This window comes from Leptonychotes weddellii, chromosome 6 (assembly GCF_054177405.1).
Source record: "Leptonychotes weddellii isolate Sample4059 chromosome 6, ASM5417740v2, whole genome shotgun sequence".
NCBI classification, from domain to species: domain Eukaryota; kingdom Metazoa; phylum Chordata; class Mammalia; order Carnivora; family Phocidae; genus Leptonychotes; species Leptonychotes weddellii.
Window position 1 is genome coordinate 46,165,228 of NC_138374.1, and position 24,015 is coordinate 46,189,242.

The window sequence follows — 24,015 nt, forward strand, 5'->3', positions numbered from 1 at the left end:
TATGCCAGCATGGTGTTAAGTTTTTTATTATATACCTATTTAATTCTTACAACTCTTCGATACAGATCATAAGTCTTAAGAGTAGCTAGGGCATTAGCTCAAGGTAACATGATCACATTGTTCCTAAGCAACAGCATCAGGATTTGAACCCAAGTCTGAATCCTAAGCTTCTATGCTCAACTCCACCTAAGATTCCCTCCAGGAATCCTAAGCCTAGAAAAAGGTAGACAGGTAGGTAGCTAGGTAGAGGGGCAGACCCAAGAAACTCTCACTGAATTAAGTTTTACAAAGGATTAATCAATATAAATACTTATACCTAAAATGTATTTGGTTCAGGTACAAAATCTTCAATCCTATGAGCCTTGAATTTCTCTAATAAGATAGTTTCAGTATGGGCAAGTTTAACCAATCTCACGCACAAGGACTTTCCACATGGCCTCTCAAAAAATGAGTAAACACAGTGCAACACAAACCCACAACCACAACCCATGGGTTTCCCAGAAAGTAACAGAGCAAGGCAGACCAAACATTAAAGAGAAATACTGGGCGGGGGGACATGAACTTGACAATACACAGGGGCAGTAGTGTCTGCACAAATATTTTAATCAGAAAAAACAGCTTGGGGCAATCTATTAAATGTCAAGAAGGGCCAATTCTTTTAATCCTTCAAATCAAATGCCTCTTGTTTCATCCATTCCTCTAACTGCAGAACCAGAAATGTTCCGCTTGGGACTTCTTCCATCTCTCCTTGTGGGTACTGGTTGTGGCCTTCATTATGGACAAAAAGGCCCACTGGGCACTTTTTTTTTTTTTTTTTTAAAGCCCAGAACCTTGAAATCTGTACCTGCAGGGAGAGCGGATAGACTCAAATCCCCCTGAAAACTGAACTGAAAAACTTTGAAAACAAAGCATCCAGCAATTGACAGACTCAAAAGGCATTAGAGAGGAAGTGGGGAAACAAGGCCATAATCCAACGTGAGAGGCCAGATCCGGTCCTCAGACACTCGGGCACAGTACCCCAGGACTCCAGTCTACCCTGGCCTGAGGCTGCCAGCTCCTAAGAAAGTTAAATAATCCTAACTGCTGGAAAAGAGCTCCTGAAAGAGAATGGAGATCCAGCCTGTCATTTACCAACTACTGAGTCTGGTAACCCAAAACACAAAGGGTCATCAGAGCCTGTATCCCCAGTTCCCCATTTCTTGGGAAACACCCCAGAGTAGCCCCAATTCCTCAGGCACCCAGAGCAAAGCAAGCCCACAACTGCTCTCGTTTCTCAAAAAAGGGTGGCAAGGGGTCTTAGCAACTCTTTGGAGATGGGTTTTCAATTTAATAAATTTCAACTATTGGGACCATGGCCATTTTTGTCCTTCGTCTTCATCTTTTACCCTCTTCAGTAAGGTTTTATAGTTTCACAGAAGTCCTGCATTATTTCTTGCTAAATTAATCCGTAGGCATTGTTGCTGTCATTAATTCTAAATGAGACCCCTTCTTCCTCCCCTTTTGCTATATGGGTTTTTCTATCTACTTTGATGACTTCCTGTAACTCTCATTCATTTAGGAGTTTTCAGTTGATTCTGTTGAGTTTTCCAGCTTCACAATCACTTCCCTCAAAAATGGTATTTTTACCTCCTCCTCTTTGTTATTTATGTAACGACTATTTCTATTTCTTATCTTCCTGCATTAACTAAGGCAGTGACTGCAAACTCAAGAGTCCTCAGGGCCAGCAGGTGAGATTACTGAGTGACCTGAGCCTGGGGAGGCCCTTGTGACCTAGACAGCGAGCTTCTGTGTCTAAAGACAGGAGTGGCCACTCTGCTCTGGGCCTGTGTTACATTCAGGAGCATAGACCTCATCTTGCCAGATTTCTCAAGAGAAGCCAGAGATAAGGATTTTCTGGTGAAACCTCCAGTTTCTTTAAAGGTTCACAACTAATTTAAAAAATTGTTAAACATAGGGCAGGCCAGAACAGAGTGCCTAATGTTCAGATTCAGCCCCAGGGTGACCAAAACCTCCAGGTGAGATCTTCCGGGATTGAAGAAAATGATTAATTTAAATCATACTAGAAATGGACCCTCTTATCTCAGTCCTGACTTTCTCTAATGTTGCACCACTGAAGGAGGTTTTTTGTTTTTTTTTTTTTACGAATTGGCATATTTGTTTATTTCTCAATTTGTGAAAATGTCCTTAATTTGTTGATGTAGCAAACAAATTTCAACTCTGATTGCTATGCAAAAGAACAGAAGATAATCTGCTTTGCAATGAACTTTAAAGTTCAACTGCACACAGGAAACATGCTATATATGAAAAAATTACTAACTGAACTACCGGTATTAAATACTGAAAAAAGTTAACAGCTTATTATAATTTATTTTATTTAACAATCTAGGAAGTTCGCAGCCATCAGCAGTTCCAGTGCAATTTCAGGTGCAATTGGGAATTCAGGAATCTCTGTGGAGCTGTTAGTGTAGCAAACCTTGTAGGTAAAATACATGCATACTTTTGATAGCACATGTGAAGAAATCTCTCTAAAATTGACTTCATTGGTTTCGTTCTCAGCAAACCGACCTGGGCCACTCAACATGGCTTTTATTGTCCCAGATGTTAGTGCATGTTCTCTTTTTACAATAAATTCATGACCACCCGAAGATATCAATTTGACATACATGGCATCAGGGCCTTCACAGCCACCATACGTTTTCTCTTCTCCATCATGTTCTTATGAAATTCTACTTTACTTCCACAGGAACTTTAGTAGTTTCTCATCAGCCCTGCAGCCACCACAGCCCAGGACGTTTGCTTTTGACTTGAAGTAAAGAGTTTCCATCCTGTTAAATCTCTATATAATGCTAGTTTATCAACATAAACTAAAAACAGTTCATCAGAAATTAATTTTGAATTCTATTAAGATGATCTGGTTTTCTCCTTTGACCCTAATGTGATTATTTATATCAATAAATTTCCTAAGATTGGAAAAGAAAAAAAAATGCTTAAAATATACTGTGGGAGAATCCACTATAATATGTGCTTTCAAAGAAAAAATGTAAACAGAGCTGTAATTTTTTTAACTCCTTGATTTTGCTTTATTGGCTCAACCCTTAGCTGTGACTTGCTTTCTCACCCATATTCCAGCAACTTATGCTAATCTGTCAAAATCCTAGTCATAAAACTGCCACTGACATCATCGGTTTCAAAAAATTATTCACAACTGGATCCATCATCAGCTCAGTCTACACAACCAGTTTCAAATTCCAAAGCAATTCCACACCACAATCTACATCTGTATTCCCAAATCCACTTTGATACAGTTTCCCAAGTCCACTTTGATACAGTTCACTCTTTGGAAAGATGTTAGAATGACAAATTTTCTAGAAACAGGTTTTGTTGGGGGCAGGAGGGGAGGGGAGGCAGCTTTAAATAAAAAAGATGTAACTGGCTTAAGACAGAAAAGACATTCAGTGCATGAATGTAAAAACACACTAAACTTGGCTTACAAAGTTGTTAATTATGTATTTGACAGTGAAATATCGCAAACAGCTGGGGCTAAAGAATACAAACTCACACAGGGAGTGGGTAGGAGTGGGAAAAAATACATTCAGACTGGCAAACGCCATCAAAGCGGTTGTTTAAGCTCAACCTCCTCTACTGTAACAACTTTTAACACCTATGTAGCAGGGTCACCTACCTCAACCAAAATTCACAAGCCAACCTCCCAACTCCTATTCCGAGGCTTCTACATGCAGCCCCGGCTCTCAATTACAAATTCTCCTCCCCCACTTAGAAAGTTGGACCATACAGTTTACAACCATCAGAGAAAAAGAGCTATGCCAGAATCTAAAAGAATGTGCAAACCAAGGCTGTAAAAAGAAAAGCCATCCCTTTGAGAAGTTTGGTTTTATTTTTTTTCAAAATATGTAAATAGTCACAATGCCTTGGGAGACTGCTCCAGAGAACTCCCAGAGCCTGACATCCCATCTCCCCTCAAACACATGCTCAAGCGCTCACCACATCTTCTGCCAGGAATCCACTCTCCTGGGACTCCTCCCCCAACCCACAGGGAGAAGCCAAGGTCAGAAATACGCACATGGAGTTGTTCTGAAAATTCTCACCAGCAGAGTCCATGACAAGGCAAAGTCCAAACATGACATCTTGGGGGTGGGGGGGGAGGGAATGGCTGCCTGATCCTCTCACATTAGGAGGAAAAATTCTTAGCAGAAAAAAAAAAAAAAAACCCACTCTTTAGGGATCCTCTCAGCAGTTGTATGCTGTAAAAGACACAGGCCTCCCCTATACTGGATACAAAGACAACTTGGTTCCCGCCCCACAAGACATACCTGGTGGCAAAAAAAAAAATCTTTAAGTCCCCCGCACATTTTAACATTTGAGTGGGAGTCTGAAGGGTGCAACTTAGAAAGTATAACATTTCTAGAAGTATTTTAATATTCTAATAACTCTAACAGTATATTGGTAAAGCCTTCCCTAATAATTCGATATTGGCTAGCTAAGATGATAAATTTCAAAGCCCAAAGGTTAGAGCCTTCTAGGAAAAAAAGGGGGGGGGGCGTATCACAACAGCCCCTTTTTTTAGATGGGATGATGAAACATCCTTATTTGTCTGCCTCCAAGTATTTTTATAAAATGCTGAGAACAACCAGTTTGTGACTTAAGCTTCTCTGAAAAGGACCAACTACCAGTGGACAACCCAATTCCTTCCTCTAGTAATCGCCCCCAAAGATTTCCACATCTTGGACAAAGGTTTAAGAGGTTGATACTCCCTCTGACTATAGATCATATTGTCTCTAAGTGTGAGAGGCACCAGAAGAACTCACCTTCCAGGGGAAGGTACCAAGCTCACTCTTCTCTAGGATACTGACCACCTTCTACTATAAGGTAGAAGGGCAGAAGTGTTAAGGTTGCTGATGGGCAACAAAGGTCTTGGAATATTAGGAGCCAATAAAATAACAAGAAGTAGGGTCTATACAAGAACAGAACATATTATGGCATTCAACAATGATTTAAAAACCAACCAAACAAAATCATCACCCCAAGCAGCCTAAGAGCAATGTGCCCACATTCCAGAATAAGGGGAACCAGTTTAGGGTGGGTCAGTGGAAACAGCCCTACCCTCCAGAAGACCATGGCAAAACCACATCAATGCCAGTCGTAGGAGATCACTCTATTTTGCAAAATATAAAACTGTTTCATTGCAAATCTATGGAAACAATGTCACAGGGGCCAAGGGCTGTCACTTTGAGTCAAAGAAGGCCCATTTCAGTGTGGTGCTGATGGCCAGCGATGTCAAGGCGAATTACACCCCCACTTGCTGAGAGAGAAATCAAAGTCAGGAGAAAATGTTCAGCTGAAGACACACCCACAGGAGTTCGGAAAGCCAGCACTCCTTCCAAGCCATGCTAATCTATCACAGGCTCAAACAAAGGATGTGTTTTTTCCCATCAAGAAATGGAAAGGACTGGTGATGGGACAGTCTGAAGGGAGTGTTAGCAAGCTCTTCTGAGGCCAAGACTTCACTCCTGCTCCCATGTGGGGGTGGGAAGGAGGGGGGAGCCACAAGGCTCACTGCCTAGTGGAACCTGAATATAAAAAGGGGAGTAATGAGCAGAAACTGAAAGGGAAGGATGCCCAAAGAAACGGGCGCCTGGGTGGCTCAGTCGTTAAGCGTCTGCCTTTAGCTCAGGTCATGATCCCAGGATCCTGGGATCGAGTCCCACATTGGGCTCCCTGCTCGGCGGGAAGCCTGCTTCTCCCTCCCCCACTCCCCCTGCTTATGTTCCCTCTCTCGCTGTGTCTCTCTCTGTCAAATAAACAAATAAAATCTTAAAAAAAAAAAAAAAAGAAAAAGAAAGAACTGGAGTTCTTACTGCAGGTTGTACTGAGGTTCCAGGAGCTGCCTGAGTGGACTGGTAGGTGGTACAGAGGGGATGCATGACTTGGATTAAGAGATAACGTTATGAGGGGGCGCCTGGGTGGCTCAGTCGTTAAGCATCTGCCTTCAGCTCAGGTCATGATCCCAGAGTCCTGGGATCGAGCCCCGCGTCAGCCTCCCTGCTCAGCGGAGAGTCTGCTTCTCCCTCTCCCACTCCCCCTGCTTGTGTTCCCTCTCTCGCTGTGTCTTTCCTTGTCAAATAAATAAATAAAATCTTTAAAAAAAAAAAGAGAGAGAGATAACGTTATGAGATCATAGGACACCTGAGTGGCTCAGTCGTTAAGCATCTGCCTTCAGCTCAGGTCATGATCCCAGGGTTCTGGGATCCAGTCCTGAATCGGGCTCCCTGCTCAGCGGGGAGCCTGCTTCTCCCTCTGCCTGCTGCTCCCCCTGCTTGTGCTTGCTCTGTCTCTCTCTCTCCCTCTCTCTCTGACAAATAAATAAAATGAAAGAAGAAAGAAAGAAAGGAAGGAAGGAAGGAAGAAAGAGAAAAGAAAGAAAGAAAGAGAAAGAGAGAAAGAAAGAAAGGAGAAAGAAAGAAAGAAAGAGAATGAGAAGGAAAGAAAGAGGAAGGAAAGAGGAAAAAAGAAAGAGGGAAGGAAGGAAGGAAGGTAGGTTGGTTATGAGATCTTGGGCGTGTCACAATCTCCCTGGACCACAGCTCAGTTATAACCAATGAGAAGACTCTGCAGTTACATGGTGTCATGGCTAGCAATTTCTTCTCTAAGAAGAGATCAGAAGGAAGATCAAAAGGTAAAAGCAAGTTCAGACCTAGTTCTGAAGTAAGAGAAGAAAGGGGGAGATACTATGCAGATTCCAAGTAAGAAAAAGCCCTTACATATGAACCAAACATGAAGGACTGGGAGGGAAGCAGACTCCAATTACACAAATTGTGTTGATATCCGTCAAGTCAAACCTAGGGGTAAACTTCTAGTGAGGAAAGCAGCAAGTTCCTCAGGCTTCTTGATGTAGACCTAATAGTTATTTAAATTCTTGATTCCAAGAACAGAGGCTGTTCAAGTCTCTATTCAGCCTGGGACAGACAAGGAATGGTAAGTGTATGCCCATAATTTAAGAGGAAAAGGAAAAGACAGGCTACCAATCATTAAGTATCTTCTGGGTGCTAAGCACTGCTATATGTGTGTGTTCATGAAGCCTAGCATGGCCTAGCATAGCCTAGCATGGCCTAGCATGGAGCCTACTTAAAGAAAAAGAAGTTTGAAAAGAAAAGTGAGATTCTAAAATTTTCCACACACACTCATCAACAGCCGTGACTACTAGATGTGACAGAGATTAAGCCACTGAGAGCCACTGGGAAGATTTCTTCTTGGGACTCTGACATCTCTTGTGGAAATTCAGCATTACCAGGCCCTGGAGATCTCAGTTTGGGGAAATGCCTAGCCATTGCAAGATAACTATTCATGTTGTCCTTGCTTTCCAGAAACCCAATGATAGAGAAGACATCTCGGTTTTTGCATCTCTCCCAAAAACCAGAGACGTGAGACTGGCTCCTGAATCTATGATAGTCCTTGAAAGAGTAGGGAGGGGAAAGGATTCCCCCCCTCTTCCCCCCTCCCAGCGCCATCACCAACAATCCCCCCATTCCCATATACACAAGCCCGTGTGCAATGCAACAGAACCAGCAGGTTCCACCTTAATAATGAGCCAGAGACTGGCCAGCCCAGCTAGGAGGAAATGCAGCAGGAGGGGCCATAGGTCTGACAACCCCACAAAAAGGGATCATCCTGGGCTCAGTCCTTCCATCAGGCAACTTTTAACTTGGAACATAAAAATGAGAAAGTGCCTTTGTTTAAAACCCTCCTGAAGTTTCTGATCACGATGATTTATGTAAATAAAATGTTAAATTAAAATGTAGGTGTTAATAAAATTACACATATGATGGAATGGCTGTTCTTTTTAAAACTGATCTGCAATAAATTTTCTAAATTCTGATTGCAGGTGATTCAGGCCTTGAAAGCTTTGCCAACAATAGCCAGCAGAGGTCTATTACTGAAGTGGTATTAATATAGCTATCATTACCAATTCAAAGCAGATAATAAAGGACTGACACATTTATTATCATTATTAATTAACAGTTTTCTGAGATGGAATTAAATCAATATGCTGCTCTGATATCATTTTAACTAGTTATGCAAATCAAACATTTAGAGCCCATGAACAGATATAAATGCCATTCAAAATTCACTTCACACTTATTACTGTAATATCAGAACTTTCAGGCTTTGCTAGTAAAAAAAAAAAAAAGGACTTAATGCTCATTTAATTACACTCAGACATAAAGCTTATGGAATGAAAGTTGAAATAGCTGATTAGTTAGGAAGTCGTAGTAAGGCTATAACACTCGGATAGACAATGAGATAATAATGTGAAAACGTGGGGCTCTGCACAGAGTGGTTCTGGCAGATCCTATTAAAAAGAACAATGAGATGTGTAGGAGAATATGTTTTAAAATTACAAAGTTGAGAACCCTTTCTTAAGTCCAAAAAGGAGAAAGGGAGGGAGAGGAGATAACAAGAGAGAAAAAGGCTGGGTTGGCGGGGGTGGGGGGAGGGACCTACAACTAGTCATATATAAAATAGAAAACTACCAGGTTCAATTGCCCAACATTTCTTCCAAACTAGACCATGATGCTGATTGTGACTGCAGAGTTCTTTTCATGCAGAATGCTAACTATGCTTTCCCGCTTTTCTTATCTGATGAGCAGAGGTCTCTCTCCACACCCAGGACAGCTATCTAGAGTCATAGCGAGTCAGAGTTCTCGGCTTCTGAGTCCAACAAGGGCAAGACAGGATGCAAGAGATCTGGCACTTAGTGATCTGGGTTACTCATTTGCAAAAGCAGCTGAGCCCCTGAAGATGGGCTGCACTAAAAACTCTACCAGAGGGATCGGAACAGCCTCCAACTCGGGCTCTGTGGTCAACAAGGAGGCTGCTTGCTGTCTTGGGGGACTGAAGGCAGTGTGCAAAGACTCAGTGACTTTCCTGGACCCCTCCACTACTCAGGTGGCCTTCTGGAAACCAGCTGGCATGTCCACAGTCAGGAGTTCTGATGGACCAGGGCTCTAAGGTCAGGTCAGGGACAAATTTAAGGCCCAGGAAGGAGCAGCCAGACACTTCGAGTACTGCCTGGCCCTGGCTTTGGCTTGCTGCCAGGAGCTTACGTTTGGGGCATTTTTATGAAAAGGGTGGAAATGTTTCTACAGTGTAAGTCAGTCTGGGCAGTACCTCTCACTCTTCCTTTTTCTCCAAATCCTATTTCTATCCTCACGGGGAGGAGTGGACTTGACTTTCAGTGCAATCCATTTCAGAGCCAGAAAATGTATAGTACATATACCAACAGAAAATGTGGTGCCAGTGTTCTGCTGTGACCCAAAAGGAATATAAAAATAAGAGAATGAAAAGTTATTATCCTTTCTGTACCTTCCACCCCCAAACTCATTAGCATCTTAACATTCCTAAAGCTCAAGTCACAGACCAGTATCCATTGTTGTATTGTCATTTTCCATGGAATTTTACAAACAAAAAAAAATTGTAAAGAGTTAAAACTTTGTCCACCAGGATTCTGCTGTGCGAGGTGGAAAACATACCTATCAGTATGAGTAGTGGTGGGCACGGGGAAATACACAAAGACAAGACTGGAAGGTGTACAAGAAAATACTTAACGATAGTGTACTCAGAGTAGTCTGGTAATGGGTGATATTTTATCATCTTCTTTGTGCTTTATTTTCCCAATCTTAATATGTCCATTCTTCCCATGAAGAATATTTACCGAGGGCCCAGCCACTGGCCAGGCACTGTATAGGATGCTAGAAACTCGACCATCAAGACAGACAAGGTCCTTCCCTCTCAATGAGAACAGCCTAATAGGGGAGGCAGAGAATTAAACAATCAATGGCACAGGTGATGATTTGTGTGATTTACGGGGGGGGTGGGGGGGAGGATTTACAAACCTGTTACTGTTGCTCAATTAAGATTCTACACATCGGGGCGCCTGGGTGGCTCAGTTGGTTGAGCGACTGCCTTCAGCTCAGGTCATGATCCTGGAGTCCCGGGATCGAGTCCCACATCAGGCTCCCTGCTGAGCAGGGAGTCTGCTTCTCCCTCTGACCCTCCCCCCTCTCATGTGCGCTCTCTCTCTCTCTCTCTCATTCTCTCTCTCAAATAAATAAATAAATAAAATCGTTTAAAAAAAAAAAAGATTCTACACATCTTTCCTGGGTCTTGAATAAATTTGAAATCTCCCAGTTTGGAGTGTTCGTATCTTCCCAAAATGGGAAGCAAGCCCGTAGCATGTGCCTGAGGCTTGAGAAATCACTACACTATCTACTTTTTAATGGTAGAGGTAGAAGACTTCTATCCATAACCAAGATCCAAGCATCTAGATAAACTACTTTGGTGGTTAGCTGAACTGGCCTTGCAACCCTCTCCATTCTGATGCTCACCAAGATTTTTACAGACTATCACCCAAAGATAACAGATCTGAGGCCCTCTACATCACCTGTGGCCGTCAGCCCACCCTCCCCCCTTCTATATTGACTGTCCTGGAACAGCCAGACTCAACAATCTCATCTGTGGACCAAACCTTCTCCACTTCTGACTTTCCAACAGCCTAAAATATGGAGCAAATTTGCCATAAATCATCCTCTTTAAATACATTAGATTTTCATTAAAAATTCATCTTTTTCCATATCTTCAAATATCTGGAGAATACAGAACTCAGAATACTGTTACAGTGGAGAAAGGCTCTAAGGAAAATCCTTAGTTGCTGCCTCCAGTCTACTCACCTCTTTTTTTTTTAATTCAACCTCTGGCTCAGGAATAATATGGAAATAATATTTGTATGATGACTAATACATATATATGGCTATATCTGAGGATGAATGTTAAGACCTCATAGGTAGGTAAAATACATAGATAACAAAATACAAGCTCACCCTGGTAGGTAACTGTAGGTGGCAAATGGGAAACAGTGTTTGCAACCACGAGGTCATGAACCAATGGAGCCCCACTTCCCAAGGAGGTGAGACCAGTAAGGGAAGCATCCAACTATAAGGAAACCATTCCCTCAATTCAAGGAACAGTATCAGTGGCAGTAAATTAGGGACAAAGCTCAATGACTGGTGCACTAACTAGGACAGCCACCCAAGATGGGACTGCAGAAAACCAGACTGGGTTGTTGTGGACAATGCAGAAGAGCGACCCCTCCAACCCCAGCCTGTTTACCTCCCGCATCGGTCAGCACAATCCAGCAACGGTCAAGCCATTTCACTCCAGATTCCCCCTCTTCCATGGCTGTGGATACCCGGGGGAGCCTATGGTTATCCAGGGAAAGCCATGGTCAGTGGAGGGCTCTCTGCCTCTGATTCCCTGTTTGCACGCAGTGTGCCAAGCAGTGGGTTTTAAGACACATCCTTAGTACAAGAGGTAAGGTAAAAGCATCCAAAACTTCATGGAGCCCACTGACCCCGTTCCTTAAGCCCTTTCCAAGGGGACCTTCCTCCCCAGCAACTTAGCAGATGCTTCCCACCCCAGCCTCATGTGAAAGACCATAGCTCTTCTCTCCCTGTGCCATCTGTAGTCTCTCTCCTGGTCCTCCCTCTACCTGGTCTTCAGCCCCACCTTCTCTGCCCAAGAACATTTCTTTGGCCTCCTCAGCACCAGAAATCACTCAAGGTTAAAAGCAGCAAGAAAACCTTCAACTTGTCCAAGGCCTGAGAGGAGGAGTGGTGGTGGTTATCATATGGGACGACAGTCAAGGTCAACTGGTTCTCCCCTCTTTGGTGCTGCTCTGAGTGGTTGAGGTATGTCTGTACACAGACACAGAGGCAGGTGGGAACCATCGCCTCCTCTTTAAGCTGTCTACAGGAAATAAAAGTACAACCATATACTAAAGAAAGGCACAGGATTTCTCTAAATTTCCTCTGTAAGGCTCTTCTGAAAGTTGGAACTTTGCCTGGAGAAGGCAAAGAATGGAGGACGATGGGAGGAGAGAAGAGGAACCACTGAAGTCGTTTATACAGAGGAGAGGGGGCAGATATGTGTTATTTTTTAAGCCTAGAAAAAAAAAATTAAGCTATAGCAAGAGGTCCACAAGTCAGAGAGAAGTTTTCAGAAGCTGGGCAAAGTGGGGTATTCGCTTGGTAAGGAACCAAGGAAGATTACAACTACTTTTTTGAGGTAGCTGGTGCCTTCCCAACTCTGCCTCCAACCCCATCCTACCCTGATCCATTGCAGTCCAGGCTGGAGTCAGAAGTAAACCTCCTTCTGGGAGGCAGTGCTGCACGCTGGATATAAACATGAACTCCAATACCAGTTGCACAAGTCACCTAAAAACTCTGTGCCTCAGTTTCCTTGTCTTGGAAATGAGAATAGCAATAATCCTATCTCAGAGGTTTGCTACCAGGATTAAATACAGTTGTTACATGTAAAGTTTCAGAACAGTGCTTATATATGGCAAGCACTCAACACACCACTAATACCATCATCGTCAGCATCCCTGCCATCTCAGAAAGTTCCATCCCACTAGAGCTTTATGCTTCAGCAACGACCCTGCCATCACAGCTGGAGTGCCCAGAGTCTGCAAAGCTCCCAGGGTTGAGAGTAGCTATGTAACCTTCACACAGGATTATCCTGACCAAACCCATGAATGTGCAAACTTCCATGAATAAGATCACTTGAAAGCAATTTTGAGGATTTGGTCCTTCGACACTTTACATAACCAATTTATAATAATGGAGCACTGTTTTTTCTTATGGCCCACCAGTCTCCTGGATTGTTATTAGTGCTGCCTTGGTTAGGAAGCTGCAATATGATCCTCTGACTAGAAATACTGGCATAATTTATTGCATTATTACTCCTCTGAACTGAAAGCAATTAATTACCTGGAGCAGGATGCACAAGTGAAAATTTATCAGAGGGGAGTGATGAAAAATGTGCCCACTGCTTTAAAATAATAGGTGCTTAATGGTTTTTTTGTTTGCTGGCTAATCTCAGGCATCTTATAAACAACTCCAGCTCAGTTATCAGTTGTGAATTCTGCCCCCGCCCCCTCCTTTTTTGCCCCCTTATATTATTCTATCATCCCGTATCTTCCCTTGAGGACAGGAAGAAACATTTAAGATATTCACTTAAAAGCAGAAGGAAGACTCCATTCCTCTTCTGTGTGGTACAATTATTAATATAACATGGAAATACATGATAAAATATATTTGTATGTTTGACGTCTCTTTCTATCGGAGCATTTTATTTAAAACTTCTAAAACTCAGACTGGATGAAAAGACATTCTACGGGACATGTGCATGGGAACTATTGTCTCCAGCACCTCGTAAGTGACTTTCACATAACCTGCATCTCAAAATCCTCAAATATGGTCTCCGAGAATGTTTTCCACCAAGCACTTTCCTCTTCTTTCTCCTATTACCGTCATCGACCGAGATCCAGAAAGAAAGAGGAAACAGGGCCAATAATGTGTTATTGTATTATTTATAAATTTCATGCACATGTGAAAGATAGGAATAGGGCTAAATTCATCATATTTGTTCCTACTCTTCAGAATTATTCACATCTGTATGAGTCCGTAATTGTTTCTTCTATAAAGTTATTGGAGTAATTTTGCTCCGTATATTCCCGATCAATTCCCCCTCTCAAGGGCACAGTTGAAAAGTGATATTTGAGAACGGCCTCTGATAGATTGCATGGTTAGTCAGCAGCAGAGACAAACAACCTAATCCAGCACAAATTAGTTCAGCTGCCAGCAATAGTTTTATACAAAGATGTAAATTATGTTGTCAAAATCGGTCGCTTTCTAGCTTGCTGCTCAGCTAACAAGAAACCACTTTGGCTGATAAAGATGAACACTCAGCTTCCCTCTCTTACAAATTTGCAAATCTGCCATTTCAGCATTCTGTTAGCCACAAACAAACAGCCAGCTATAATTGCTTCTTTTCTTCCACGGTGGTATTTTTCCCCCTCGGGCTGTTCCTTCCAGGCTGCTCTTGAAAACAACAACAACAACAACAACGCCCAAAAGCACCACAACAATAAACACCCTCAGACAGGAATTTAGGGAGAAGCTGGCTCTGCACGCACCCATCCCTCCCACCGCATCCCTTCCCTCCCCACAGAGCCACCAGCCTGGCCCAGTCATCCATGGCGCTGGCGGCCGGCAGACCCTGACAATGTCACTACCCAGTACTGCTATCTAAAGAACTGTGAGGGCAGGGAAAATTCTTGGCTTAAATGGAAATGGAAATATTCTTACAGCTTTGAACAAGGATTGCCTTTGACAGTAGCCCATCCATTCTTCTTTATTTTACAAGCTCCCATTGCAGGGAACGGAAGGGAGCAGGGCATACTTTCAAGGGGCCTAAGCCGAAAGCTCCACCAGGCTGCCTGTGCTCAATTGGAATCAGATAGATCTTATGCTGGACTGCAAATAATAATGCATTATAACAGTAATTATACCCAGCATAAGTCAAATAAATAAATTATAAATTACAATTACCCTTTAAAGTTGCTAGTCTCACTGTTTGCTTTACAATTAACTGCAGGTGCTTCTGCATGTTTTATTATGGTCCCAAAGTTATGTATTTGAAAGAATGGTACAGATGATTCCTGTTTATTTGTTAAATTAAAGCATTGTTGGTAAAATTACGGCTTAATTAATATTATGGGTACTATATAACAAAATAGTTTACCTTGTACATAATTTATTTCCACATGCATATCTCAGCCCAGACCCATTACAGCTCTAAGGCAGCTAAAATAAAATATTCCTCCTTTGCTGGCATTTTTCTAAATAGCAGTTCACTAAATCAATATTATTCACTTGGTGTTTTTAAAAGCAGTGTATCTTAATAATTACACAGCATTAGAGTAGGCAATAATTTTACTTGCTAAGCATATTAAATTTAGCAAACCATCAGTCAAATAGTTTGTTCTTTCTCAGAATGGGTAAGCAATGAGTGAGTTTGGAATCATGTTCCTTTGGTATAAATGTCACATAGAGTTTAAGAATGCGTCTGTGACTCCCTAAGCCAGCCCAGTACTATATATCTTTATTAGTTTCAGTGGTCAGTGCAGTGACCAGTTGTTTATTCTCATTACTCAAGACAAGGTGAGCCACTCAGTAGTGGCTGCAATCAGCTAAAAGCATATGACTTTGCAAAAAGTAAAAACTGTAGACAAGACTACATGCACCATGGCCTGCATGCCTGCTTATAACGGGGGGCTTGCGGGAAGGAAAGAAGATAATTAAACCCAACACACACCATTTTGGGTGCAGGAGCATTTGATCTGTCTTGGCCCTCTTATCTTTGGGATCTCTTGCATCTTTTCATTCTTCCTAATTCACTGTAAAACATCATTAATTTCATCTCTATCGTGTCTGTGTTCATGTCTGCATTTATTCTTTCTCAAGCTCACACAAACCACTTTATGAACCTTCCTCTTCCTACACCATCCCCCTCCAAGAAAACAAACCCACTAAAAAAATCAAACTCCATTCTTTCTCATAAACACACACACACACACACACAGCTTTTTTCAGAAAATCAATTCATTCACTGCACAAAACCAAAGCAGGCAAATTTTGCCTGAGCTGCAGGCAGTTGCCAGCACTATCAAGTCAACATTTGATTGATGCAGTGGCCCCTGGATTATGTGTTTTAGGTAAATGGCCAAAACACTTTATAATCATGGAGCAGAGAAGCAGAGAGAGGTAGATATCAGCAACCAGCAGCAGGAAATGGCCTCTCCATCTGCAAAGAACAACAGGAGCCCATACCTTCTTAATCTTCCTCCTTCACTCTCTTTCTACTCAGAGGCAGCCTCGACTTTTCCTTCCAGGGGCCTCAGCAGAGGCCACACCAGAATCAGGCACCGGCAGAACCTCAGAGAAGCCTCTCCCTCCATCTACTATGGCCAAAGTTCTAACACTAACACACTAACACACACACACACACACACACACACAGTTCCAGAGAGCTTACACACCTCCAAGAAATGCCTCGACGGCCTTCTGTGCACCCAGGGAGCACACTGAACATTAGTGCTTCACTCAGCTTCCTCGGCTGGGGCAGCAAGTTGGCTTCCACCACTGGGAGAGGGCAGGTCTCTCGGTGTTTCCTCATTGACTGCCAACATGCTTATCAACCAGGAGCAGGCAGATTAGCTAATCCAGGAAAAAGAAGGGACACCTTCCTGGGAGAACAGGGGCGGTACAAGAGAGGAGGGACAAGTCATTCAGTCCAACCTACCAACAGAAAGTTTCTGAGCATCTACTCTGCACTGAATGTTGCACTATGGAGAAAGAAGTTTAAGATGGGACAGACCCATGTGAAAAAGGAAAACCGCAAAGTTGAAAGTTATAGTTCAAAAGAGCAACAGAAGAAACACCATGAGGTTGTAAGGATTAACTCCCAAATAAATACCCACCCAGCAATTCTTACAGGAGTAACTCACAATCACTAAATGGGGTCCTTAAGGAAGGAATTGCAAAGGGGTATGATTTGAAGTAGGTCTTATAAAGCAATTTAAAAAAAAGCAATTCAAAATTTCAGTAAAGGGAACGGAAATGCACTCAAGGTGAGCAAGACTTTGTGCACCTAAGACTAGAAAAGGGGGTTGCAAGGCACCAGATGCCAAGAAGCACTTTTGCCCACCCAAAATCAAGCACAAAGATACATGAAAGTGGACCATGTATTACTGCTTTAGAAGGCCAACCCCCAGCCAAAATCCACAGCAGGAAAAAAAAAAAAAAAAATCAGCGAACTCCTCAGCCTGAGACCCATTTACAACTGGGTTCTCAAGGCTGATATTTTTAAATGAGATATTCTGCCTATATTAAGAATCTTAAGTGCAAGTGAGTTTCATTTTTACATTTGTGCCTGAACTGTATATGAACAGGTACAGTTCATTCAATATTTTCCTTTCCTGATACTTATAAGCAAAACTGAGGGGCATCTGGGTGGCACAGTCCATTAAGCGTCAGACTCTTGGTTTCGGCTCAGGTCGTGATCTCAAGGGTCGTGAGATGGAGCCCTGCATCAGGCTCCACACTCAGTGTGGAGTCCACATGAGATTCTCTCTCTCTCTCCCTCCCCCTCCCCCCCCACTCATGCTCCCTCCTTCTCTCTCAAATAAATCTTTAAAAAATATATTTAAAAAAAAACTGAGCTGGAACTAAAGAATGACTGGCCTCCTTGATAAAAGCATGAACAGGCCCAATCTATAAACACACAATTCCTTCGAAGGGGCAGGCAACATGCACTCTTGGCCTTTGCACTCCTCAAGGGCCTATTCTGGGTGCACTGGTCCAAGACTCTTGAACCAGCTACAGTGGGAGGCAGACCCTGCACCCACGATGAACACAGATAATACAGCATGGCAGGTTGGGGGTGGGGGCTGATGTCATTAGAACCAAATAGAACAAAATAAAGAGAAGAAAAAGAAATAAAATGATTGAATGCACTCTGCTGGGCATCGGAACATATGCTGCTATGTGCACAGATCAGGACACTGGCCTTCAGGTTAAGCAACTTGCGTACACGGGCCGCACAGCTATCACATTTGCAGGGACCACCGTGAACCCAGATCTACCTAACTCCCCAGCAGATGCTGCCTTCCCCAGCTTCTACCTCAGGGAGAGTTGCTGTCTGACAGGAAGCCAGTGCACACACTCATCTTCCGAAGAGGTAGACTGGGATGCCGAAGAAAGGTACAAATAAAGATGAGAAGATGAGGGAGAAATACAAATTGGGAGAGGAACACAATGACATGCATATTTTTGTCTCAATCCCAGCCAAAGAATAGGAAAATCTCTGGGACCTTGTTCACATCCCACCACAGAGCATGCATCCCATAACACGGCAATGAACTACAATGGTTGGTACTGATTAAAACCAGCAGCAAGCACTGCAAACCCGCTGTCGGACACAAACCAAGGACATTTCCCTGATACCTGCAGGTAGCTTCCCTCCAAGAGTATCCAGGAAACACACACAGAGTGCTCTACATAAACAGGACAACAGGATGGGAGATAGAAACATAGACAGATGAATAATATGGTAATAATGACTACATACAGATAGCAGCTTATGGTGGAAAGAGGGGGAAGAAAGGGGAGATGTGAAGAGAATTGATCTTGCAAGCAATTTTTTTCTATCATTTTACAGTGTTATTTCATAATGAATAGCATTTTCATAAGTCAAAAACTACTTGCAAAGGAAAGAAAAGGCCAACTTAGAGTCAAGACAGACGGGAAATGTTAAACTATAACACGGCAGGTGAATTGCATTATAAGACAGCAGCAACACAAGGGCAGCCACAAGTCAGCCCATGATTAATTCCCAGAGAATACCCCGTAGGTGAGTACAGTGTGTTGCTATTCACAAAGCTCCTCAAGAGTCGTCATCTCCTCAGATCTTCCTAGGAGACGGGAGAAGATGCTTATTCTGGATGTTCTTGTCTTCTAGCAGAGGAGATGGAGGCCCAGTGAAGTTGACTCGCCCAAGGTCATAGTCTTTGGTCTGGTACCTACTCTCCCAGGGGAGCCCAAGGTTCAGACACAGACACAAAGTGGTACAAGGGTTTGTGGAGGAAACCAGAGATGGTGCGTGACCCCAAGAACTGTGCATGACTGAGGACAAGGGAATCCACGCAGTGACTCATGGAGATGGAACAGAGTAATGGAAGCTGGGAAAGAGCAAGACACGCTTGTGAGGTGGTCAGATCGGCTTGGCTGGAGCACAGGGTATAGACAAAGGAGTAGCAGGAGAGAAGTCCAGAGAGAAGAGAAAGGATACAGTAGTGAATGCCAAGCTAAAGAAGACTGCACTTGTTCTCTAAGTCAGTGGGAGCCAGTGAATGGGACTCTGAGAAGACTTGCATGATAAAAGCAGTGTACAGGAAGGAAGAAATTACTTCATTAGAGGGTAGATGTAATGTCACCACCTAACACAGAAGGGGATACTCAAACATACTGAATTGGCCAAATTTTCCCGGTAAGAGGGAGACACAGGCTGCCAACTTGCCATGATTTCAGGTACCCTCAACGAGCCATTTGCTAAATGCTACAGGCTCACTCCTTCCACTTATAGAGGTTATAACTGGGAGAACCAGGACAGCCTTCCCCACGTGCCCTTATGCTGCCACTCTGGCCTTCCCGGACTACTCCCCACTGCGCTGTCCATCCAGAACTGCCCAAGATGAGGGTCTTAAGCGACGGCTTCTCAATACTGGAATGCAAAGGACTTGGAGGTGGTACCACTAATGTGATAAAAGCACCTACACCACGGCTGCAATGGCTGCTGAAGCCAGGAGTGTGTCTTCCACACTTATGTACTTCTCTCAGGCACTGTCAGGGCACTAACCCAGCAGTTCCCAAATACTGGGGCAGGCCTGGGTCATCCCCAACCCCCCTCCCCCCAGCGTCTGTTCAGTAGATCCCAGATAGGGTCCAGGTGTCTGCCTTTTTTAAATGATCAGGTGACTGATGCTCTGACACATGTGAAACCACTGGAAACTCCAGAGAACAGAAGTACAGACACCACGGCAGACAGAAAATGGTGGTAGAGTCTAGCCTTTCTAGATGGCTTCAAATGAAACCATGTAAGAGGTGCTCTACAGAACCCCAGCACCATGTCTCAGACATTCAGATTTCCCCAGTGTCTGAAGTCAGGCTGTGCAGTTATCAGATTCTTATACAGCTATCTTCATGAAGGTCTCATTAATTCAGAAATTCAGATCAGACACAACTGCCCTAAAATTAACTTTGCTCTATTAATCAGAGAAGAATTAAACTTAGTAAAAATGATAAAGAATATGTTAATAATATTATGATATTATTGATATTAATGATATTAATGATAAGCATATGTTAATAAGATAATCTGTGTGTGGACACCCACACACACACACAATGCGTGAACTACCATTTAACTCATAGATCCTGATCATCAAATCTGGAGGGTCACAACTTCTGATCATCTGGGTACCATACTACAATTTTAGCCCTACCTCTGCAATAGATATTACACACTTTATTTCTTCTCCCAATTGACTCATTTTTTTCCTAATTCAGAAATTAAAATATGAAAGTTATAATACAGTCACAAATAGTGACTATTACTCAACATAAATACCAGTCAACTGTAATCATAAACACTTACTAAAATTTTAGAAGTCCATCCCATGAATCATCTAAAATGATTTTCTGACCACCCATGATCCAACACTTTGAGAACACTGATCTAGAACTAACCATCTCATTCGACAGAAGGAAGAACTGGCATTCAGAGATCAAGTAATCTACTTGAAGTTAGAAAGCTCCTGAGTAGAAAAAGCATAACCCTGGTCTCCTGATCCCCAGCTCATAAATGCATTTTTCCTATACTATGAATATTCAACTAATGCATTTATAGCAAATCACTGCCATATTTTCATTAGGATAAGTACCTGCAGTACTTCTATTCAGCAATATTTAAGGTTCATAGTTCAAACAATTTTATTTATTTTACGAAGTAACTAATGGGTCTTTTTCTTTTAAAAAACATTTGTCATACAAATTTTCCATTAATTCTTATGCTTCTCCTTGTACCAATAATTTGCTATTTTTACAGCACATTTCATAAAATTAAACTTAAAATCACACCTATATGCTCTTTGAGGTTGGCCCTCATGTTTTACAAAATGCTACACATCTTTTTAAAGATATTAGTATATAAAGCAGACATCATGTATAGGACTCAGTTACAATTTGCCATGGAGAGCCAGAAAGCCGATATAGTCTGCCAGGCCTCTCCCCTCAAGCCTAAGTCTTTAGCTTACAAAGATGAAGGAAAGGACACTGGGCACCTCTCATCAACCACTGAGATTCACCCAAGTGGACGGGGTCACATCAACTGACCATAAGCCATGGCTGCTCTTGAAGTACTTGCTAAGCAGTGATGGAATCCCCAAGACATAGTCAAGGCTTGGTAAGCACCTAACTACACCTCCCCAAGTAGCAGCCTCTTCTTCCCCAACCACCCAGCATAGATTCTCTGCTATAGGCACATTTTTTTCCCTATCATACCGTATCCTCAGGTGATAAATGTAGCCCATAATTTAAAAAAAAAAAAAAAAAGGAAAAACCCCATAAATGTCCACAGAACCTCCTTGTAAATTAAATAGTGCATCATGAGTAACACAGCTATTACTCAGTGAATACATCCCAATTCTGTGCTCCATGCTATCTAGGTTGTCAGATAAATGAGTAAAACACAGGCACTGAAGAAGCACTGAGAGTTTGGGGTAAGGTCCCCACCACCACCACCAACTTCTAGGGAGAGAAAAGGCAGCTGGATTGGGGTAGGAGTGGGGAGGGGGAGAGAGGAGACGGGAGAGGAGGGACATTCTAGGAGGCAGAATGAGAAAGGCAAAAAAAAGTACTAGGGTTTCTTTCTTCCCTTTTTTCCCCCCTAGTCTGTGGCATGAAAAAACAATGGCTTTTCTGAGGCACAGTGCAGACAAGGCAGCTCTGAAAACTAATGGCCGTGATTAATGACAATGGGCTGGAGGAGAGTAGGGACACAGCCGCCACATACATCATGCCTTCCCGTCAGTCTCTGCTCCTCCCTGCCCCTCTTCCTCCTACCAGCAAGACATTATAAAAATATCTTATCTGCTCCGGACGCCTATTCTGAAGCTGAAATCGAAGATATCCCCCCACCCAGAAGAAAAACAGAGAGTGAGAAAGAACAGCCAAAAAGGAATGGCACTAGAGGGGGTAAAAGAGGAAAGAGAGAGAGAAAGCGAGAGGGAGAGAGACAAAGAGGTGATAGGGTGAACAAGAAAATGGCATGTAAAATAACTATAAGATATTCCAGGGGAAAATGTGCAGGCTGTAATCATTCAAGATTTCAGCAACTTGACTCCTCACATGCTGAAGCCACATTTTCAAGGTCTTATCTGCCATATGGTTCCCTGTTTGGATGATTTATTAGGTGTAGAAAGCACACTGATAAATTTTACTGCATTTCCCTGAATAGGCAACCTATGGTGTCAATAACAAAGCTCAGGCGACTTTAATGAAAACTGCAAGCACCAAAGGGTAACCATTTATTTATGAGTCGCTATAGTATTACTAGGACAAAATTTATCTTCCCTTCTCACGCACTCTGTAGAAACCAAATCTGGTCAAAGTAACAGAGATCACATCCATATGTCAGTGGTTTGCTAACATCTCTCCTGCAAGAAACACTGGCTGTTGCCCTGGAGAAATTGGTGCTTTCAAGTGACCCATTTTGCATAAGAAATCTTGTTTTTATGGAAAAACAAGGCAAAACCTGAAGAACTCTGCAAACACTATGGCCTTAGCAATCACACTTAAAGGCAACTGTGGAATCCTCTCATTATTCTTTACCCAGAAAATGGGACAGCTGCACCAGGGGTAGGGATGAAAAAAAGAGAGGGTGATGTACAGATGAGAAGCAGAGAGATTTAGAGAGAGTCCAATCCACAAATATTTTAAACTTCCCAGTCCATATAACATCATTCCCCTATATCCACTCTGGGTCTTAGGACACCAGTCATGACATAAGTCAACATCTGCATTCTTCACTCATTGCATGGTTCCCCTGTCCCTCACTGCCCCCAAATGCCTCTCTTCTTGGCTAGTGGCTATCTGCAAGTCTGATGTATGTGTTATTTTTATAACAGAGAAACAATCCAACTTTTTAAAACTCTGAAGGCAAAAGAAACGAACAACCAAACTCAGAAGGGAAAAAAATTACAGAGGAGGGGAGGAGAAAAGCCAGATAGCACTCTCTTAGTGTTTAATCCTGAGACACAGTTAACTGCAGCAACCAAATATTTGGGCCAGATTTTCAAGTCCACACACAGTTCTCCCCACTTGTGGAACATGCCTGTCCTGAGTGAACACAGCCTTGCCCAGGAATGTCAAAAGAAGGAAGGGTGAAGAAGAAGCTCAACCACAATAGCATACGTTTGAGTAATGCTCTTAGTGCTGCAAACCAACAAAAGCAAAGTGAAAAGTCCAGGCCAAGGCTTTGACCTGAGCAAATCCCAGCCTCCATTTCTGGAAAATTCCTGAAATATTCCTCCACTAGATGATTTTACCCAGGTTTCTTTTTGTACTTTTTAATTTTATTCAGTTTTTTCCTTGTTCTGGCATCAATAGGTCTTCCAGTACTTCCACAGTGAGAGGGCATGAAAATTCATTCTTATCATTTTTCAACCATGCTAAGGCCCCTCTTGCCATCCACCACTTCAAACAACCACCACCACCATGTAAATAAATAAGCCAACTCTTTGGACATCGGACCAAAAACCATCAACATTTTAGAGAGAAATCTTTTTCACGTTGCACAAAATAAACAATTAGAAGTCATCTTCATCAGTTCAATTACTGCCATCCCTGCTTTTAAAATCTCCTCAGTAAAATGGCGTCAATTAAAGTTTAATGCCTTATAAAATATCATTCAAGTATTATAGTAGAATTAGGAAGGAATAGGTGCTGCTTGAGCTCTGGCCATATTTTTAGAGTTTCTCAACCAGAGAGATTTACAAGAATATTCATTATTGCCTAGATTGCTTTCAATTCAGCCACTTCTTTATTAAAAGAGGTAGGGGCAAGGGCCCAGCATGGTTCAGAGCATACTCAACCAGCTGCATTTTCAGTTTGCAAAATATTTCCACTAGTTTTCAGAGCCATCGTCATTAGTAAAACCTTCCACTTATTTTTCTACATAATTCTCCTCTTAATTTTTAACCCCCTGAGTATTTCCAAAGGAAATCTAATCAACGTAAGTCATTTGCATTTAGCTCACGCCAAATGACATTTGAATGAATTGTGTTTCCCTAGAAGCCCCATCAACCTTTTCTGGTGGCCTCTGAAAGCTTTCCAATTCTGAGGAAGCCCCATTCTGAGCAGAATGAACAAACTTAAACCCTAAACTGCAATTAAGGAATGAGAAAAAGGGACTGGAAGAACAGGGAAGAACAGGAAGACATCCAGCCAGGGGCTCCAGGGCAAGACGAAATCTCCTTTTGAA

The 24,015-nt window shown here is 42.6% G+C and overlaps 1 protein-coding gene and 1 pseudogene across 4 annotated transcripts in view; both read right to left on the reverse strand.

The window, feature by feature from the left end:
* LRMDA (leucine rich melanocyte differentiation associated) overlaps nt 1–24,015 on the reverse strand; it is a 973,173-nt gene that overhangs the window by 805,558 nt on the left and 143,600 nt on the right. The window lies entirely within an intron of this gene.
* On the reverse strand, nt 2,309–6,053 carry LOC145722194 (elongin-C pseudogene; annotated as a pseudogene).